General features: G+C 39.6%; 1 non-coding gene across 1 annotated transcript; it reads left to right on the forward strand.

Annotated features, from left to right (window-relative positions):
* The first annotated feature begins 3,313 nt into the window (after nt 1-3,313).
* Nucleotides 3,314-3,406, forward strand: trnar-ucu (transfer RNA arginine (anticodon UCU)). Its single transcript has 2 exons — nt 3,314-3,350; nt 3,371-3,406. It is a non-coding gene; the product is annotated as a tRNA-Arg (tRNA).
* The last annotated feature ends 1,811 nt before the right edge of the window (nt 3,407-5,217 follow it).

Raw genomic sequence — 5,217 nt, forward strand, 5'->3', positions numbered from 1 at the left:
CATTAGCTGGTGCTTTTTGTAACGATTTGCTATTTCATGCTGGAAAGAAGGAAACCCGACCAACGTTTGCTTTCAGGTGCGGTTCATTCACATAATGGACATCTATTTCTGAGTAGCCTGATTAAAAAACACACGAACCCGGTAGAAGTCGAACCTACAATCTCATGATGCAAAATCAGACGCGTTATCCATTAAACCACTGGCCAATCATGTAACTGAATTGCACCATGGTAAGTTCAGCGCTGCAACTAGTAATACACCATCCCATCTAAAATTTCTAAGTGAGAAACGTGTTTTCTACATTTTTATCAGTTTTAAAATATCATCTCTTTAATACAGACAAAGGGTTTGTGTGTCACTTTGAAATTCTGATTGATTTAGAATTCAAAGAAAAAGATGTTTTCTTGAACAACGCAGTGAAATTATGACATCTTTCACTCTACTTCTCTCTTGTAGTAAAGCAGACCTTGCAGTGTGAGCATTTACTCCAGTAAATTAGGTCATGTATCATGTTAAATCACTTTTTCATGTTAAACAAAACATTTCCTGGTGCACGTTTTCTCCATGAAAAAAAATACATTTTTCCCTTACATGATTTCTCGTTTTTTTTTTCCATCAGAGTACAGAAAGAAGAAAAAAGGGAAAAGCAGTGTCGCAAAAAAACTCCATCGCCCTCGGGAGATGTCAAGCTCATCGGATATGAAAAGTGCCCAATAAAAGCAATTTCTCTTCATTTATCTTAGCTTCAGGGCTGCTATTGTGTGTAGAGGAGGCAACTTGCTCAGCCAGCAGACTCAGCGCTTACTGAATACAGGTATGTTTTGAGTGTCATGCTGATCGTCTTATAAATGCAAAAGAAACTTTTAAAGCTGATAAAGTAATTTGCATGTGGCTACAACATCCCTGGAAGAGAGATTTTATCAGTTGCACATAATCGATATTTTTTACTTTTTGTTCAGCACTGGAAATCAATTTTTTTAAGTTTTCTTAAGAAGATCTCATGAAGTATTGCCAGGACCTACCTTTAGCACTCAATAGCGATATTAATGGAGTAGAAATGTAAGATAAATTGATGATCTGAACGAAAATAGTCCTTACGCGCCTCCTGTAACAGTGTTCGTATTCATAGCAAGTAATATTCTTTTTCAACCCCAAACGTTGCTATTGCATTAAGCTTTGTGCGACCATTGGAGGTTTCGGTAGCTTCTGGAGAGCGCACTTTTCCAAACTGAAACCTATAAGAACATTATTCAAGGTACACCATGTCCCAGAATCGTTCATCGGGACTAGGATTGATATCAATGGAAAGTACTTCAAGATTTAACTGAAATATTAAAAGAGTAGGAAAGCATTTAAAATAGAAAAAATCAGTTCAGATGATATTTAATTTTTGAGAAATGGGCACATACTGTACATCAGCTCAGTGAGCAGTGCGAGGTGCTCTCCTGGAGATGATGTTAAATTAGTTAAAATCATGTGATAGTTGAAAAAGCTTAATACTTAGTGAAACAGCCAGCACAGATGGTTGCGTTTGTGATTATGTCACTTCTCTACTACAGCAGCATCGGTAAAAGACCCTCTGAAAGCAGTAAAGCTCTGCACAACTGAATTCATTGCTATTTGGAGAAATCCACAAATTCGTGTTTTTTATGTGCTTTAAAAGACAGCCATACTCACCGACAAAATAAAGACACTGCTGCTGATTTTTTCCGAAGCACAGTTGACCTTTCTGAGCCAATTGATGAAGCTCACCCAATGAATACTATAGCAGAAGGTGGAGGAAAGTGCAACTTTGTAACTATCGCAACCACAGGAACAACTGCAAGAAGCAGAATCAATTTCCCATCGAATGGTGGTGTTGTCTGAGGTACGAGATGTGAACGTGTGCAGAGAATCCCACAATCTCTTCAAAACTTGGACAAAGTATTTCTGATGGAGCGCTGTGCGCAAAGATTGAATAAGCTTTGCTTAACATGCCTTGATGTTAATGAGGCTTTTTTATGCCTTGATGTCCTGCCAATGATTCTGCGTGAAAAAGCACAGCATTCAAGTTTCACAGACAAATGCACCATGCCTAAAGAACCAATTTTAAAAACAATTGCGGCACACTACGATTCACACTGACTCAAAAGTGATCACGGAAGATGTTGTTCCCTGCATAATGCTGAAGGGACCAAAGAGCATTGCTGTTGGGAACACAAAATGAGGCTTTTTTATGCCTTGATGTTAAGCTGACAAAGACTATCTTGAAACACCTAGTTCAGTCTCTCGACAGACTGTCAAGCAAAGCTTTTACCCATTGAAGTTGCAATAGAAGGAAGGTCTTAACCCACCAACACTTAGCAGCGGCAAGATTCAAACCTAACCCAGCAAAGAAAATGGAGCACAAACCCAGCACTTAGACCACCCAGCCACACTCCCAACACCTTACTCTTTTGGAGAACGTCGGGTGGGTTCAGCTATTGTTGTGCGACGCGTGGAAATTACTGTATCTTCGTTTTCCGAGATGTTTCCTATCACATCTTTGTCAGCTCTGAATATAGTGCTTCTTTGGAGCAGGCTTCAGACCTTTTATTTTATTTATAAAGGAGGGCGCATTCAGAAACATGTAATTCCTGTTTTAGAAATGCTTTGGGCGGAGTGTTTTATATAATGCACAAACAGTATTCTGATTGTATACTGTAGACCGGTGTAGCAATCATACTGGACGTGACTGGGATTCTGAAATGTTTCTTGAAAAGGTATTAAGGGCTGCTTGAATCTATAATAAAAAAGTGACCCGAAACTTCCAACCTTCCAATCACTGATGTCGCTCTCCCTAAACCTGTACGTGATGTTTTGCTGATGTGCAATGTGCCTTTACTCCTGTATTAAAAACGACCTCTGTTGTTGGGCGGAGTTGAAGGAGAACTAACTGCACAGAAAAAGTACGTAACGATAAAATATTTCTGTGCGTGAAACACATCAATCGTTCAGCATTTCTAAAATGTTTAATTGATTTGACAAAGAAATCCTCTCCTTAAACTTCGAAAAGGATTATCTGTTGAGCCAGCAGGCGTAACACTGCAGTTGCCCGTTTCTCACAGGTGTTTGAAGTTGTGGATAACATATAGCAGGTTTGGCACCGTGGCTTAGCTGGTTAAGACGCCTCACTAAAAACCAGGAGACCCTGGGTGTGAATCCCAGTGGTATCTATTCGTAGACAACAGGCCACTCATTTTCAATATTTATGGAGCTTAATTTAAAGACAACGGGAGAAGCATGAGTTACAGCTTTCTGTAGCTGATTTATATAACTACTGTACGTATCGGTTGGCTCTGTGGCGCAATGGAGAGCGCATTGGACTTCTAGGCTTTGATAGAATTAAGTCATTCAAAGGTTGTGGGTTGGAGTCCCACCAGAGTCATGTATCATTTTGATTCAACCTTTCAAAATCCTCTAGGGATTAGTGTTGATCAAGTCAAATAAAGGACTTCTTAAGAGTATACAGTTGAAAATGAACCAGCAGCCACAAGAAGGAAATTAGCACTGGATTGTGATCACATTACTCCTGTCTTGGACTCCTTGCACTGGCTTCCTGTCATCTTCAAAATCCTCATGCTCACCTATAAGGCTCTCCATGGCTTGGCACCTCAGTACCTGTCTGGGTTATCGCCCTACTCCCCACCTCACAACCTTGGCTCTTCTAATTCTGGTCTCCTATCTGTCCCCCAGTCCATCTACACTCTATGGGTGACAGGGCCTTCTCCTATTTTGCCCCAAAGCTCTGGATCTTTATTCCCAAGGATATCAGAGAGTCACCTTCTCTAAACTCCTTCAAATCCAGACTCAAAACCCTCTTCTTTAGAAGAGCCTTTAATGAACTATTCTTTACCCCTCTGTTCCTACTGTATTTAATACCACCATCTATTGTCTCCTCTAACTGTGTATTCTCATCCTGCTTATCTTGTGTATTTTTTTAACTTTATTGGTTTCATTCTGTAAAGCACTTTGAAAAGCCACCTTTAAAGGCACTATATAATGTAAAGATTATTATTATTATTAATAATAATAATGAACAGTGCATTTAACACTGAGCACATGCGGTCCTTCTTTGCAAAGGATTGCAAAGGTTGGGAATTAGCCTTTCACTTGTGTTGTTGAAGACCGTATCCTGGCTTTGTTGCAGGAAATGCCTGGATGCCATCACCGGATCAAGGAGAGGATCAGGGTTTTGGGAAGTCTTTTTGATGTCTGACACTATGTGTTTCCTGGTTGTAACGGGTGTCATTCTGGACCTAAACAACAGAGAACACCGTTGAAATCGCTGAACTGCATAGCGGACAATTTGTCGCCTTCTTCTGACCTGTATTTAATGCGATTCTCTGAAAACTTGGCACGTTATATCTGTGCTACCTTAATGGAGGGCACACTCATAAGAATCATAGATTCGATCACAAGCATCTAAAAATGAGCATGAGAAAATGACATCACGCTTATAGCTTATTCAGCATTTGTGGGCTGAATGGCACAAATTCTCCTGTTACTTCTGCAGCGAATGTGTGTTTTTTGCTTCTTAACACTGAGCTAGTTGGAGATATTTGGCACCAGTGGGATTCCAACTCACACCCCCAAAGAGACTAGAGCTTTAATCCAGCTCTAAATTAAAAACTGGGTGACTTGTAAGGGCTGGTAGGAGAGGAAAGGTATAAATGCTTCTTTTTTGGACAAAGTCTTTATCTTTACTAAAAGAAGGAAAGAAATATTTGATTATTATTTTTTCACCAGTTGTTTTGATCAAATTATTGTAACGCAGTGCCATATTAAAGTATAATATGTACATGAACGTCATGTCTGAGTCGATGATGGCAGCTGAGTATCACTGGAGGACAGTTCATCATGAGTGGGTAAGCCTGCATAATGAGGGAGAAGAGATCAGCCTCTCTGACGCAGTGTCCAGTGACACTAACCTTCTGTCCTACTGTTCTCTGCTAATGTAGAGGGTGAATGTTTATTTAGGTGAATGTAAGGTTTCATTCTTGTAAAATATTTCCGAGCACTTTTTGTTGCTGAAAATTAATCCTGTGCATTTGAATGAATTCCGATATTGTCACCTACTTCCATACATTGTTTCATCAAACTAGAACATTTAGAGGAGCTCAGTTGCATTTATGAATTGCATAGTGATAGTATTTCTTTCCATTTAAATACTTCAGTCAAAAATGTGGAGAAGGTGCT

The sequence above is a fragment of the Lepisosteus platostomus genome, chromosome 5 (assembly GCF_059453375.1).
Source record: "Lepisosteus platostomus isolate fLepPlt1 chromosome 5, fLepPlt1.hap1, whole genome shotgun sequence".
Lineage (NCBI taxonomy): Eukaryota > Metazoa > Chordata > Actinopteri > Semionotiformes > Lepisosteidae > Lepisosteus > Lepisosteus platostomus.